Source organism: Macrobrachium nipponense, chromosome 48 (assembly GCF_015104395.2).
Source record: "Macrobrachium nipponense isolate FS-2020 chromosome 48, ASM1510439v2, whole genome shotgun sequence".
NCBI lineage: Eukaryota > Metazoa > Arthropoda > Malacostraca > Decapoda > Palaemonidae > Macrobrachium > Macrobrachium nipponense.
In genome coordinates, this window is record NC_087223.1 from 14925301 (window position 1) to 14942654 (window position 17354).

At 41.7% G+C, this 17354-nt stretch overlaps 1 protein-coding gene and 1 long non-coding RNA gene across 2 annotated transcripts in view; one reads left to right on the plus strand and one right to left on the minus strand.

The window, feature by feature from the left end:
- LOC135205053 (actin nucleation-promoting factor WASL-like) overlaps window positions 1-17354 on the minus strand; it is a 250054-nt gene that overhangs the window by 214032 nt on the left and 18668 nt on the right. The window lies entirely within an intron of this gene.
- Window positions 1713-2686, plus strand: LOC135205052 (uncharacterized). Its single transcript, XR_010312401.1, has 2 exons — window positions 1713-2244; window positions 2615-2686. It is a non-coding gene; the product is annotated as an uncharacterized LOC135205052 (long non-coding RNA).

A 17354-nucleotide genomic window follows, 5' to 3' on the forward strand; every position in this document is an offset into this window, starting at 1 on the left:
AACTCCTGCTCCATCCTGGGTTTCTTGATCTCTACTTCCGGCTCTTCTGGAAAACTTCCGGGCTGGAAGGAAAGGCGCCAGGAGCCTTCCAGGCTCTCTTCAGCGGTCGCGAAGAATCCGAGGCGCTCATCCTCTTCTAGGCGAAGGTGAGGAAGAAGAAGAGAAGCATTGGCGCAATACCTCCTTCTTCGCGCGAACAAGGGTAGCCTGGGTACGAACATCAGGATCTACCGAGGGGACGCCTGGTCGGTGGGAGTTCTCCCTAAACCTTCCTGCGGCTGTTGACTTTCCTCCTCCACTGGGACTGGGAGTCTGGAAGAGGTCTAGGCCTGGAAGCATTAAGGAGCCGATCAGACGCACCCTCCACTGCAACTGGGGTCACTGCACAATTCACCTTCACTACTCTTACCTTGCAACGAACAATCTTCTTTTCCATGCTAAGGATCGTGGCTCTCATGGTTGCCACTTCCGTAGTCGTATCCTTAGGTTCGATGCCAGGGCGCAGGAGCTGAAACTGGAGAAGGTTCTAATGCTACAACAGGATTTTCTTCTACCTCGCTAATACGAGACTACTAGAACTCCTAGACAAAGCCTTTTCTCACCCTGTCTTTCTCTACTCAAGTAGGAAGAAAGAGCCTTCCATTCACCCTCATCCAACTTCTCACACTCATTACAACGGGTTAACAAAGAACATTCTTTCCTCTACATTTAAAGCAAACTGTGTGAGGGATCTACCGTAGCTTTCGGTAGTCTCACCTTGCATCAATCCATAGAGCACACCCTAAACATAGAAGATTTCTTAACCTCTAACTCAGACATCTCGAAATCAAAGAAAAATCCAAATCAATATCCAAAACAATCCACAAATGCGTATGCCAAGCCAACAAGATCAGGTACTTCACCGAAAGACAGTCCAAATAAATCCACACGGCAACGAGAATCGAATAAAGCTGTCAGGTGGTAACAACCACAGGTGTAGTCGTCACCCGGCGACAGAAAAACATTCTGGCTGGAAAGGGAGATTGGTTCTTACAGCCGCCACCCAGCGGCGGGTAAGGTAGATCACCTGACCTACTGTCGCGTGTGCCGCGAGTTTTGAATTCTGTCGTGACGTCAGAGAAGTATAGCTAAGTATATATCTGACAGGAAAGTTCATGTACAAAAATATGAAATTATATCACAATAAAGTTTGTTCATACTTACCTGGCAGACATATATATAGCTGAATTCGGAAATACAGCTACATACATATTTGACAGGCAAGTTTCATGAACAAACTTAAGAGAATCGAAGCAGTCAGCTCAAGCTTCTTATGTTATTGGACATAAGCGTTCATTGACGTAGTCTACAAGTCTATTTCTGTACAAGTCTGCGAATGACCGAATGAGAGCTCTTCCGAATCTTCTCAATAAGAGCCTATTCGCTTACGCAATATCAAGTTAAGGGGACCGCCGTCAAAAAAATGACGAAATATTTTGAAAAAAGTCGATTTCTAGTGAATAACCATCGAATATTTCATGGTCATGGCAAACCCCTCTCGAAGTTCAGAGCAATATATGATTCTAACTATTTTTCTACAATATTTGTTTTGCTAAAATAAGTTATTATTTTGACAATCACACTCATATTTCCCTATTATTAGGTTATACAGCGTATAATATAAATATACAAGGAATTATATACGTATATATATCATGAATAAAAAATAATGTTTAGCAACTCGTCCACTGCTATACGGTAGCGAGTAGGCGATGGAACTTTGAAAGTCAGTGCCTTGAAGGCTATCGTAGCAGACGGTCGTCTGCGTCGTCTGCTCGCGTGACGTTTCTTGTGTTTCGTCTGCTACTGTCACCGTTCATCGGGCGATTTTTTAGATTTATCTGGATTCTCTACACTGCAAATCATTTCTGCAATGCCCAGGAAGAAAGGCTACATCAAGAGGATGGCCGAAGCAGTTGAGAAAGCGAGAGAGGTGAAAAGGAGGAAACTGGAAGAGCGACGAGTGTCAGCCATTTTAACTCCACCACCAACAGCTGATCCTCCCCAGCCATCAACGAGCCTTATGACCGCCACCACACCACTGCCTCCCTCCACCACTGGTGCTCCAACACAAACTCTCACCAGTTCAATGCGTAGAAAGATCAGTATTAAAAAAAAAAGAAAAAGAAGGTGTACAATAGCTGCTCTGCTGGAGCATACTAGTCGCCGTGGGATGTGTCAACTTTAAATGCCATTTTCTCAAAAGTGAGTTATTGTCCTTTAAACCACTACTTCTTCGTTAGTTTTTATCCGATTTTCACAATTTTTTTTTCATTGTATTCGTCTTTAAAAGTTCTATAACTTGCTTAGAACCAATCTTTGAAAATGTTTCTCTTTCTTTATTTAAAATTACATTATTTACGTAACAGATTTTTATTACAAATTTAAACGCAAAAATAATAACTTTATCCCTCTAAAGTACAAATTTTGTTTTAAGGAGATTGTTGACACACTCTTTAGCTATTAAATGAGACTAGGTTTAGCTTCCTATCTCTGATAGTTTTAAAGCAGTAGCAGTTTTTTTGGATGCATACGAAAATGCCCTTTTTTATTTTATTCTTCTTTTCTATTGCAGATTTTGCATTCAGCAGATGGGAGAAGAGTCCAGGTATCAAGATTGCCCTAAAATAAAATTTTCAATTAGTTACCATGTGTTTTTGTAACCCATGTCATTTTTTGCCATGCCCCCCCTTAATGAGATGTTTTGTCAATGAGAACTAATCCATTTACAGGACAAAGAGATATTTTGTCAATGAGGGGATACCCACTTACTTGACAAACGAAAGTATATTGTCAATGGGGGAAAGTCACTGAATTGACAAAACGTAATCCAGGAAGTCGAGCATTTAATTTTTCCGATTCTCGTCTCAAACGAGGAAGGGGCAAGAATCCTGTTAAGAGACTGGGCTTGCGGCAGGTAGAACGACGATGTTCAAATCGGCAGCATAGTCCCGACTAGAAACTAACAAAATCTATCATCTGAAAAACCCTTTCAGATGGGCTAAAAAGCTTGCAAAATTATCCTGGGAAGAGGAAGAAACTCTCCAACCAGCTTCCTCTCCCGTATCACAACTAATGCCTGCTAAAGCTTAAAATTTATTGGCAGTATTGCAAAGGAAGTCCTGTCTTGCGCTTTCCTGAAGAGCGTCCTTTTGATGAGTGCCTTTGCAAGAATCCTACTGAACGTTGCCGAGAGTCCTGACGTGCAGGACATCGAGCCTTCATAACCCATAACTGCCTTATCGCAAAGTCTTGACTGCGGTAGTGGCAACTTAAATTTATTGGCAGAATGGCAAAGGTTGCGGTAGAGCAAACGAGATCTTCCCTTGAGCTTTCCTTAACTCCATCCACCTATGCGAAAAGCAATGTTAATTGACAGAGACCTCTTGAATTCACGAAACCGATGTCTTCCTGGTTTCGAAGAAGAAGTTGTCTGTTCACTTTCAGCTTCCTCCGAAGCACTGCCTACTTCACATTCTTTGCAGGTGAGGTAGAAGGTATCACCGAAGGTAGAGGTAAAAATTCTTAGGCCAAATCTGAAACAAGAGCTTGAAGAGTTCAACAGAAACGTTCAGCCAGGTGACACACCTGGCGTGCGCTGGTGCACGCTCGGCGTCCACTGGCGCGCGCTCGGCGTCCACTGGAGCGCGCTCGGCGTCCACTGGCGCGCGCGCTCGCGTCCACTGGCGCGCGCAGCTTGCGTCCACTGGCGCGCGCCTTGGCGTCCACTGGCGCGCGCTTGGCGTGCACCCGCGCGTGCCTGGAGTCCATCCGAGCGTCCTGGGCGTCCGCTCTCAAAAGCTTCCTGCTACTATGACTTCTTTTACGTATTTCTCGGTGGAAAGACGGACACGAGTTCAGGCGACGTTCGCCTTCTTACTTCTCACTGAAACGCATAACGAGAGAGAGAGAGAGAGGACGTGAAGCGTCCTCTTCTATAAAGCTTCTATTTAGAGGGCGCGAGTCCTTCCGAAAGCTCCAACCCCTGCTCAAGGAGGACGCTTCGGAGGACGAGAAGCAATCTTTCAGGATTCGTGCACGCGCACGCACTTTGGCAGTCTGGGGATTTCATCAGAAACTGCCGAAGGCACGCCAGATCGGTGGGGGTTCCTTGTAACCCTCCTTAGGCTTTCGACATGCTCCCTCCCCGGGTCCTGGGAGTCAAGCAGAGGTCCCGGCCTAGAGGCGAAACGAGGCCGATCCGACGCACCCTCCACTACACAAGGGGTACCACCGCACCTCCGCACCTCACTTTTACTCTCTAAAGCAAGCACTTTCGATTCTAAGTTACGAATCGAAAGAGTATCAGAGAAAGGGCAATTCCTCTACAGACACTGCTTAGGGCCCGAAGGCAACACTGCAGGGTTAGGAGTAACAATTACAGAAGTAGCACTTCACAGCAATGAAGGAGAGCGAGCACCTCTCGTAGACATATTCATAGCCCGTAGGCCATACTACAGGGTTAGGCAAAATAAAGTCTACAGGAAGGTTTCCTGACTTTTGTTACTGATTAATTGCGTACATACGAATCATACGTCTTCCTTACGGAATTAGACATGTTTACTGATTAATTGGCGTACATACGAATCATACGCTTACATACCAAGTTGCGGATCTACCGAAGCTTTCGGTAGCCACACCCTATCTTTGCAGACAAACCCGTCTGAAACTAGCCTAACTAGATTCAGATATTTTATGCAAAAATGAATCAAATTCAAATCAATTTAAGATAGCGTATGCCTAGCCACAAATCCAAGTAAATAAATCAAAAGACAATTAGGATACTTAGCGCCAATGAAGTTTCCAAAATCCTAGAACGGAGGTACTGAAAACAGGTGTTTTCAGCACCGGCGACAGAAAAATTATGAATAGAAAAATGGGAATGGTTCCTGATAACCGCCTCCAGCGGCGGGAATGGGTACTAACCACCTGGCGACCACTTGCGTGTGTCGAAGTTTTTAAAAATTTTAAAATTCTGTCGACTTCAGAAAATACAGCTATATATGAGGGCCTCAGAACCAGAGAGTCGTATATTGCCCCATTTTTAAAAAATTAGTAAATTGGCTCAAAGTTTATCATTCATACTCTGGTTCTAAGAAAGATATCGATTTAAACTTAGTTTCATATGAAAAAGCTATACTCTTTATAAGTTTTTTGTGAAAATTTGAAAAAAATTGTTGGGTGCGCTTGCGCGCTAGCATTCAAAATGTCTGCCAAACTCCATTTTTTTTTAATATTTTGAGTCATAACAAGCACTTAAACATAATTGAATGTTGCATGTTAAACGATAATAAAGTGTTATCATAATGTTGTAATAATGATGATGATATTAATAAGAGTAATAGTATAATACTGGTAATAATAATGATAATAATACTATTAATAACTAATATTGATAAGTAATAATAGTGTGCTGAAAAGACGATACATTTTTGTGATAAGAAACCGAGAACTGCTAATGATAATAATGATAATAATAATAGTAATAATAATAACAATGGGTAATAATAATAATAATAATAATAATGATAATGTGATAATAATAGTAATAATAATAATGATGATAGTACAATAATATTAGTACTAATAATGACACTGATGATGATAACCTTTCATCATCATAATACATCGATACTTATAATCAATCACAAGAAAATACTATAATAGAATAGTAATACTATTGTCATAATAATAATGATAATAATAATAATAATAATAATGATAATAATAATAATGATAGAAATAATAATATTATGATGGTTGTAATAATGATGTTGACGATGATAACCTTGAATCACCATGATGTTTAACCATCAATAATACACAATAATATTATTATCATAATAATTTTTTTTTACTACTACTACTACTACTACTAGGGCCCCCATCCTTTAATAGAAGCTGCAATGTGAAGGGGACTTAACTCGATCAGATTGCAGTCTGTTAGCTCAAACATCGCTACCAGCTGTGACCCTCATCCACTCTACTACTACTACTACTAGTACTACGACTATTATTACTGCCAGAGGAAGACATAATGTACTCAAATAAAGAGTAATTTAGATAAAATAACAGCACAACACAACGGATAATCGTAATCTCCCGCTATGATCACTGAAGTGAGATGTAAACATTGGCGGGAGATTGTAAGCTGCGCGGTGATTGGTCGATGCTTACACGCGCCTTATGGGGAAAAACGCTCATTGGCCTAGAATTCGCTACCCGCAAAGTGACGCGCGCTCTCATTGGCTTAATCAGCGCTAGTGATATGCGTCTATCTGGTCCTCATGAACCGTCCGAGCGGCTGCCAGCACCGCTCGAAGTCATGTTCTTTCCTGTAGCTAAAATCGATAATTCCGACTGTCCCAGTAGGAATTTCGACCGTATGTAAATGGTGGAATGGCTAGAAATGCCTCAAATACACAGAGAAAAGGTTGCCAAATCTACCAGTATGCATAACTCCAAATCCATGGAGTGGCATATACGACTTTCTGGTTCTGGGGCCCTCATATATCTGACAGGTAAGTTTCATGAACAAACCTCTTATTACATTTCCTAAGCGATTGAAAAAGGGGAAAAGAGACTAAACATCCATCCCCGTTCAATATCATAGGATGGTGTTTAATGGTACCGATCCCGGATTGAGAATAAGGGAGCAGAGAAGAAGAAGCCTCTTCGTCCTCAACATATCGAAGAGAAGAATGAAAGGGTCCCTAAAGTCTCCACAACTCTCAACATACTTCTAAAGAAAGATTCCACTCGGAAGTCAGTAGTTGCTGCCGTCGATCGAGACGATTCGTACGGACTTTTGCAATCCTGTAACGAACCTTCTAGAGGATCGTTACATTCTACGCCTGTTGTTATAATAGGCTCTTTCTCGTAAACTCTAACAGGGACCGAGAGAAGATACTTCTTAAGATATGAGAGAGCTGTGGAATATCAGAGTTGATCTGGACCACTGGTTCCAAAAACTCGTTTCGAGGACTGGAGGGACGACCGAATTACTTCTACTTCTTTCAGATTAAGATCCAGGACATCTGAAACCCTATCCAGATGTCCGGCACCTTCTTTCTATCACCTCAGGTGATAGATGCACTGAGAGATGTTCAGAATCATTCAGATCTTGAATAATATTTCAGTTCCCGTATGAAAAAAACTGTGGAGGTCTGAATTGCAGTCTATTCAGGGAAACAAACTTCTTCAGGAAGGAAATGGTCCCCAGCAAGCTCATCCATTCCCTCCCCGAGTCTGCTTAATTCCCTGAATAAGGCTGCGCTTTGCCTAAGCAGGAGAGCATATAAAAGTGCAATGTTGCGGTAGACTCGTAGTTCTATACCGTGCGGTAACGAGCACCGAAAGGATTAAGAGATATCTGTTGAACATAGTAAGGCAAAACGAATGCAATGTTTATTCATTCACGTAAGAAATCCCCTCCATCTTAGGCTAAAGTCCGTGATTGTATTTGTAGGATAGAGATACAGTTAGTCAGTCAATCCCGCAGGAGAGACGTAACCGCCAGCACAGAGATACAGTTAGTCAGTCAATCCCGCAGGAGAGAGACGTACCTACAGCGCATGACAGCACAGAGCTGGCACTGGCTCGGTTGGACTGGAGGACAGACACAGCAGGCCAGCAGCTTACGAACGTCGTCTCTTAACTTTATGTCTGGGTTGCCAGCTACCCTATTCTACGAAGAAATAGGTTCGTTATTTATTTATTTATTTTATTTATTTTTTATTTATTTATTTATTTATTTATTTTATTTTATTTTTTTTTTTTTGAGCAGAAAGAGACTCTCAAGCTCGTATATTTAAGCGAAACAGAAAACGCTAAATATATAGATGCGTTTGTGTCGTCAGAACACTACCATACAACGGTAAAAGATAAATCGGAAACTCCTGGAAGGCTGCAGGGAGTAACGATTAAATGTCCTTAAAATAATAGACAATAGACCTCTCGGTTGCCATCCGAAGAGGTAACTACAGCAAGCGTATATGACTTGAACCAACCAGTAGTAAAATAACGCAAGGCAAAATATGATATTATATTACAATAAAGTTTGTTCATACTCACCTGGGCAGACATATATATAGCTGAATTCGGAAATACAGCTACATGCATATCTGACAGGCAAGTTTCATGAACAAAACTTAGAGAATCGAAGCAGACAGCTCAAAGCTTCTTATGTTACTGGACATAAGCGGTCATTGACGTAGTCTACAAGTCTATTTCTTGTACGAGTCTGCGAATGATGAATGAGAGCCCTTCCGAATCTTGTCAACAAGAGCTTATCCGCTTACGCAATATAAAGTTAAAGAGATGTTTGTCATGAGAACTAACCCATTTACGGGACACTTAGGAACTAACAAAATCTATCATCTGAAAAGCCCTTTCAGATGGACTAAAAAGCTTGCAACTTAAATTTATTGGCAGTATGGCAAAGGAAGTCCTGTCTTGCGCTTTCCTGAAGAGCGTCCTCTTGACGAGTGCTTTTGCAAGAATCCTACCGAAAGTAGTCGAGCGTCATGACGTGTAGGACGTCGAGCTTTTACATAACCCGTAACTGCCTTATCACAAAGTCTTGACTGCGGTAGAGCAAACGAGATCTTCCCTTGAGCTTTCCTTAACTCCATCCACCTATGCGAAAAGCAATATTAATTGACAGAGACCTCTTGAATTCACGAAACCCGATGTCTTGCTGGGTTCCGAAGAAGTAGTTGTCTGTTCACTTTGAGCTTCCTCCAAAGCACTGCCTACTTCACATTCTTTGCAGGTGAGGTAGAAGGTATCACCGAAGGTAGAGGAAAAATTCTTTAGGCCGAAATCTGAAACAAGAGCTTGAAGAGTTCAACAGAAACGTTCAGCCAGGCGACACACCTGGCGTGCGCTGGTGTACGCTCGGCGTCCACTGGCGCAAGCTGCTCCACTGGCGCGCGCGGAGTCCACTGGCGCACGCCTGGTGTCCATCCGAGCGTCCGGTCCAAGTCGAGAGGGAACGCCTTCTATTATCACAGTAATAAAGCTCGGACGTCCGCTCTCAAAAGCTTCCTGCTAATATGACTTCTTTTACGTATTTCTCGGTGGAGAGATGGACACAAGTTCAGGCGATGTTCGCCTTCTTACTTCTCACTGAAAACGCATAACGAGAGAGAGAGAGAGAGGACGTGAAGCATCCTCTCTCTATAAAGCTTCTATTTAGAGGGCGCGAGTCCTTCCGAAAGCTCCAACTCCTGCACGGGGAGGACGCTTCGGAGGACGAGAAGCAATCCTTCAGGATTCGTGCACGCGCACGCACTTTGGCAGTCTGGGGATTTTCATCAGAAACTGCTGAAGGCACGCCAGATCGGTGGGGGTTCCTTGTAACCCTCCTTAGGCTTTCGACATGCTCCCTCCCCGGGTCCTGGGAGTCAAGCAGAGGTCCCGGCCTAGAGGCGAAACGAGGCCGATCTGACGCACCCTCCACTACACAAGGGGTATCACTGCACTTCTGCACTTCACTTTTGCTCTCTAAAGCAAGCACTTTCGATTCTAAGTTACGAATCGAAAGAGTATCAGAGAAAGGGCAATTCCTCTACAGACACTGTTTTAGGGCCCGAAGCAAACACTACAGGGTTAGGAGTAACAATTACGAAGTAGCACTCTTCACAGCAATGAAGGAGAGCGAGCACCTCTCACAGACATATTCATAGCCCAGTAGGCCATACTACAGGGGTAGGCAAAATAAAGTCTACAGGAAGGTTAGCAGGCTCACTACCCTGACTTTTGTTACTGATTAATTGCGTACATATGAATCATACGTCTTCCTTACGGAATTAGACATGTTTACTACATATTACGGAATTGACAAAGTCTCACACTCCTTACATAACAAATCTCAACAAAGAAGCAAGACCCATACCCCTCTGCATACCAAGTGCAGATCTACCGAAGCTTTCGGTAGCCACACCCTATCTTTGCAGACAACCCCTCTGAAACTAGCCTAACTAGATTCAGATATCTTATGCAAAATTGAATCAAATTCAAATCAATTTAAGATAGCGTATGCCTAGCCACAAATCCAAGTAAATAAATCAAAAGACAATTAGGATACTTAGCGCCAATGAAGTTTCCAAAATCCTAAGACGGAGGTACTGAAAAACAGGTGTTTTCAGCACCGGCGACAGAAAAATTATGAATAGAAAATGGGAATGGTTCCTGATACCCGCCTCCCAGCGGCAGAATGGGTACTAACCACCTGGACCGACACTGCGTGTGTCGGAAGTTTTTAAAATTCTGTCGGATTTCAGAAAATACAGCTATATATATATCGACAGGTAAGTTTCATGAACAAACTTGCATTGTATGCCTCCCGGTTAACACAGATAGATTCAGATTGACCTGAGGGTTGTTCCTGCTTCTTTGGGATGTACTAGAATAGTTTTTTTGGGCTAGAAATGTTGGAGAAATATTGACCCAATGATTCAGCTACATCTGAAGGGTTTGTAATGAGGTTATTTCCTACTCTCAAAGAGGGAGTTTTGGGGGGCACAAACTTCCCTGCAAGTTTTCGTACCTTTTTCCATACAAACATCGATGGTGTTTTAGAGTTAATTCCATTTATATAATAAATCCAAGAGTCTTTCCTAGCACAACGGAAGTATCGCCGTTGTTTGCATGGCTCGCTAATATATTGTTTTAGAAGTGGATGTGCCACTTGATTTGTATTTCTTGTAGCATCTTCTAGTAATTTTTCTTAAGGTGGCACACTTTTTGTCCCACCATGGAACTGTTGGTCTCCTTGGCTTTCCAGTAGTTTTTGGAATAGAGGCTTCTGCACTGGCTAATACAGTGTTTGTCCAATACTCATATGCCTCAATATGGTTGTTAAAGGATTCAAATGGTTTATCTAGATGGATATCCTTTTTATACTTCTCCCAATCAGCTTCCAATGGCTTCCATTTCTGTGGCATTTCTGTAGGGACATTTCTGGTAAACTTTAAAAGAATGGGATAGTGATCACTGCCATTTAAACCTTCATTTACTGACCAAATAAAATCTAAAGCTATTGCAGAGGAACATATACTCAGATCAATGGCAGAGTAAGAATTAAAATATATATTATGATAAGTCATAGTACCATCATTTAAAAGCACAATATCATTATTATTAATAATGTCTTCTATAATTTTACCTTCATTATCTGAAGTATGCCCTCCCCATAACGGATTATGGGTATTAAAATCACCAAGAATAAAAAATGGCTGTGGCAGTTGATCAATTAATGATTGGATATCAGCATTTGTGAAGTTTGATCTAGGAGGCAGGTAGATGGAACACACAGTAATCTGCTTGTCTAATGTGATTTTAAGAGCAACAGCTGTAAATTTGTACTGAGGGCTACAGGCAAGCATTCCAGTGATTTGCTCACGATAATAGCTGCTCCTCCATGTGCTCTATCACCCACTGGAGGGGTGGACGTGAAGATCTCATAATTTAAGTCCAGGATTGAACTTCTCTTGACCTAATTGAGTTTCCTGCAGGCAAATTACTCCAGGATTAGTTTCTCTTAGGAGGACCTTTAGATTTTCCGCACAAGAACGCAATCCTTTACAGTTCCATTGTAGGACGTTGAATAAAGCCATTACTAATCCGATTTGGAAGCCTTTCTTTTTTCCTCTTTGGGTGGTCTGGAAATAGACGGTTTTTTATGACTAACCCTGTGATCTTTATTTCTCCTAGTTTGATTTTCTTTACGAGGAGGGTGAACATCTACCGTTGTAATCTGTGCAATCTCTCTAACTATGTGGTTGTGTTCCATTGAAATACTAGCTTCATTTGAGGAAAGCACACTATAGCTGTTAAATATTGAAGCATGCTTATTTGGAGTATAAGGGGGAGAGCCTGAAGGAGTCCTTCCTCTCTTGGGGTTCCTTAACTGTTTTGATTCCATTAGATCAGGCAGAGATTCTGCCTGTGATAGATTTACTACTTTAAAAGTAGGAGATGGAGGAGATGATGTGAGAGCCTCTTCATCTGGAGAAGACTTTTTTCAACCACAGGCAGCTTGCCTGCTTTGGTGGTGTGTGCTCTTGCTTCCAGTGACTGAGCACCCAAAACCAGATACCCGGGCCTCTACACAGGAGTTGATACACCTATTGCAGGAGAAGGTGCTCCCACAGGACTCCTTGCGGTAGTAAGGGGTAGAAGGTTTAGAGCTCTTGCATAGCTCTTTGATTGGCCCAATTGTTTGGCATATCCTATGCTAATGTGTTCAGCATTAGCCTTATTTATTGCTGACAGTTCATCTTTGTATGCTTCACAGTTTTTATCATTAGCCTTATGGTTCAGCTGACAATTACAACAATTTGGTGTTTCAGAACAAATACCATGGTCAGGGGCAGAGCAATTTATGCAAACTTTTGCGTTCCTACATACTTTTGATGAATGACCAAACTTGAAACAGTTGAAACATTGAATAGGTTTCGGGAGGAAGGGTCTTACTCGCACTCTTTCAATTTTCAATGATTGCATGGGATGGAACGTTAGGGTCTTCAAAGGTCAAAATTATCATATTAACAATGGGCGTCTTTTTTACTTTCCACACTGCCAATGGGCTCATTTCAATGATCTCACTTTCTGTGAACTCATATAAATCCTTGTCAAAAATAACACCTTGGCCATAACTAAAATTCAGGTGGGGTTTGATTTCTTTAATCATATCATGCCCAGAAGGATTCATTGCAGGTAGCATTTATGCTTGTGTTTTTTATTTAGCATGTATTAGCACTGTACGTTTTCCAAATCTAGATATATCTCCACTATTTATTCCTCCCACCTTTTTCTGGAGATACCCTGCAGAATTATAATAATTTTAAGTTTCCTCCTTCGCTGTAGCAACTAGCCACATAGGAGGTTTGGGAGTTCTGGATGGATTATTACCCTCTGTTTTCTGACGTGTATCTTGAACCCATTCAGATGGTACATAGCTATCTAAATTTTTGGGTACTTTATCTGTCAAAGCTCCCTCTATAATACACTGATTTATTTGAACTGTATTGATATTACTACTAGCCTTAATGGCATCTTCATATTTATCAAAGGTAATCGATGCTTCCCATTTTGATGTGACTTCAAGGAAATTCATCCTTATTTCAATTATAGTTCCAAAGGAATGGAAGGTTGTCAAAATAATGTCATAGTCGCACTGCACTGGTATGCCCACGACATGTAGCACTCGCAAGTTTTTCACATTAATTAGTTTTCCAACACAATGTTTTGTAGAGCTACCATCGTGCTCTTGATTAATTGAAATTTCCTAGGGGTGGTCCAAGTCCTTGTCCATAGTCGTCATCTGCGCCAAAGCATCAAAAGGTCCAGGGGTACTCGAATCCTTATATTTATTTGTCATAAAGATTAGAGGGGGTATAAAAAAATATATATATAAAAAAAATTTTAACTTGAAAAACCTTAAAAAAATATCATCAGCCTTTCTTGGAGTTTATTCCACCACCAATGGCACAAGTGAGAACCGAATCCCAAATGTCCGCGTCCCTACCCTACCCCATTGGGGATGGCATAACATGATTAGAGTGGCTCAAGTGTAGGCCAAACCCGCTTGATAGGACAGAGTATTACAAGAATACAATCATCCCCAACCCAATCATGTTATTTGGGTGGGGCAAACCGGATAGAATGCCCGAGAGTCCTAACCCAGAACCAGACCCCCCTGGAATCCGTGGTCCAGCTCTAAAGAATAGTTCTGCCTGATCTCTCAGGTCCGAACATTATCGGGCAGTTGATGATCCTACCACAGTTCCCACTATTTAGCTTTGGATATAAACCCAGTACCAGCTATGATATCTTTTCCTTTTTTCATGTCTAATAAATTTTACAAAGGTGGAATATTCTACAACAATTAATCCAAATTATACGATGATCTATGGGACTCTTTACTCGAACCCGGGAACAAATTCCTGGGTGTCAAGAGCCCCCTCACCACGTCAAGGTGGTCCCACTTCGAGGGGGATCCCTGAAGTGGGTTGTTTGAGCAGATACAGACTTTGGGGAAGGAGCCTGGGGAAGTCCACTAAGAGCTTGAGTAGGTCTGGGAACCATTCTATCCTGGGCCAGAAAGGGGCCACTAGTCTCATTGACCACATTTGGGATTGAGGACTGAAGCCTGTTGATGACTTCTCTCAACATTCCGAAGGGAGGAAAAGCATATACATCGAGGCCCGTCCAATCCAGCAGCATTGCATCTGTTTTCCACACAAGCGGGTCTGGCACCGGAGAACACAAAATCGGGAGAAGATTGTTGCTTGAGGCGGCAAAGAGATCTATCGTTGGCTTCCCCCATAACTTCCACAAATCTAGACATACTCTCTCGTTCAGAGTCCATTCCGTCGACAGGACATGATTCAAGAGGCTCAGTTCGTCTGCTAACACGTTCATTCTTCCTTGAATGAACCTCGGGAAGATTGAAATCTTGTGCTCATTCGCCCAGAGGAGGAGAACTCCTGCTATCTTGTTGAGAGAAAAAGTGTGTGTTCCTCCTTGTTTCCGGACGTATGATAGTGCTGTGGTGTTGTCAAAGAAGATCTCCACCTTTTAGTGAGGGATATTATTAGAATTGTGCAAATTGGGATACAAGCATGAAACTTGGCACACTGATTGTTTAACTCGTTTCTCAACCTTTTTCTGGTGGTGGCCCCCTTCAATCCAGTGCAAGTTGTTGTGGCCCCTCCATGCCAACTCTGAGTTACTTCCCCCCCCCCCACACACACACACACCCGCCTTCCGTCCATCACCTTAATACGCCTAGGGAAGGTATATTAAATGGTTCTAGTTTGAGTAGTACCATGTACTCAAAACACTAATTTCAGGCATGAATCAAATACCAATATTAATTGGAAAAATATTTTATTTGAACACTTATCTATTTACAAAAGGAATAAAAAAACAAGGAATACATGTAGGTACAATTGGCTTTATCTTGAAAGGTTTTCAGTGGGATCCCTGTGACTGATGCAAGGCTGCCAACTTGTCAATGTTTGGCTTGAAAGCTGTCAGAGAGAGACGTAAATCGCCTCTTTTTTTCTATGTCAAGGCGGTTTCGTGTCTTTGACAGCAGGTACATCACCCGACTGAAACCAGTCTCAACCAAGTAAGACGTGGGAAAGGCAAGTAAGAGCAACTTCACATCTTTCCAGAGTATTGGGTACTTCTTATACACATCTTGAGTTCATCCACAGCTTCTGGTGTCCTCCACGCTTGAACCTTGCTTGAGCTGTTGTGTTATTCTGAAGTTCAATGAGACTTTCTTGTAGGGTGACATCAACTTCAGATACATCAGCAATGAAGGGATCCACAAACCAGTGTGGCACAGTCATTTGGAGTAGGTCAGAGAAGCGAGTGTCCATATCATTATGCAACCGCTCAGATGGTCAACATACACTGCTAGGTCATCATCAAGCAGATCGGTGGATATAACTGCTAAGGAAGGAAACTGTGCAAACTCTCGTCTTCCAAGGTTCAACCAGAACAGCTTGAGTTTCCCTTTAAATGTAGTAATTGCCTCCTTGCAGGAAAACATGGTGGAGTTATTTCCTTGAAGCTCTTTGTTCAGAACATTTAGCTTTTCAAATATGTCAGACAGGTAGAAGATGTCACTCTTTGCATCAACAAGTTTCTGTCCAAGTTCTGTCCCACTAAAGAAAGAGATAACACTGTCCCAAAGTGCAACAAAACGGTTCAGGCAATTACCTTTAGAAAGCCACCTGACTTCTGTGTGCAACACAAGTTTTTCAAATTCTTCATTGTTCTTTTCACATAATTGCTGAAAGAGGCGATCTTTCAGTGCACTACTTTTTATCAAGTTGACAGCCTTGATAACATGCCCAAGTGCTTCATGAAGACGTCCTGCTAGGTTTTTGGCAACCAGGTGCTGCCGGTGAACAACACAGTGCACACAAACGACATTAGGAACAGCTTTTTTTAAGTAAGCACTGAATCCCCGATACCTTCCTATCATAGCAGCAGCGCCATCTGTTGCACAAGCCACAATGTTCTTGAGTGGAATGTTGTTCTCCTCAAAATAGACCTCAAGTATTTGAAGATGGATTCTCCTTTAGTGTCAGTCGTTAATTTCAATGCGAAAAGCATTTCTTGACATATTTCATCTACATCAAGAAACCTCACAAATGCCATCAAAAGAGCAGAATTATCAGGTAAAGTTGATTCGTCGAGTTGAAGCGAGAAATCATTCACCTGCAGTTTTGAGATTAATTGGTTTTCAACATCAGCTGCCATCTCATCAATACGGCGTGATACTGAGGAGTTGCTCAGAGGAATAACACTAGTTACCTCTTGTGGACTCTGATTCATGACTGTTGAAAGCACTACAGCCACTGCCGGCATGATCAGAAATTCACCGATAGTATGAGGCTTACCTGTAAGAAGCCAACATCCCTCTGTCTACTTTTGCCACTTTTTGGGTAAACATATGATTCACTGTCATCCTTCCTTGGAACTCATCACGTAATTTCTTGAAGAAATCTAGCGGCTTGTCTTTCTTGTCTTTATGTGCAGTCTCCAGATGCTTTTTCAGTTTGCTGGGATGCATACTTTCATTTGAGAGTGAGGTCATACACAGCAGGCACATAGGCATTGTAGTATTTTGTGGAGATTCAATGAATCCAAAAGCAAGATATTCAACAGAATACTGTCTGCATTTTTTCTTAGCTGGACTGGTCATGCTTATCTAAAATAAAAAACAAACAAAACTCATTAAAACTCAGTACCGCTATTATTGTCTGGGAAATCATTGCCCTCCACATATTCAAACAAGCAATAAAAAAAGCAAAAGTATTTTAGCCATAAAAGATACTCTTACCCCTCCCTCAATAACAAATAAAGTGAATAGATAAATAAAATTCATGACAAGTATGTGTGTGTGTGTACTGAGTGTACATGAAAGAGACTGTGTATGTAAGTTATAAATGTATGTACACTGTATGTAAGTATAAATGTATGTTTGTATGTACATACGTATGTGGATATAAGTTTATCTTTCACAAACCTCTTTGGTAGAACTTAAATCAAGTCTCTTCCTCGTAAGTCTATGTTAAACTGAAAGACGGATCTATTATTGAAGAAGAAACAATATAACGGTTATATTATAACCCATATACCGTTGCTGTTAAAATTGTTTATAAACATCTTAATGGTTGTCGTTCGGAAGTTTACCAGTCAGCATAATCTTTGATAGTTCAGTCTTTTACCACTCTGCCTGCTAGAGAGAGAGAGAGAGAGAGAGAGAGAGAGAGAGAGAGAGAGAG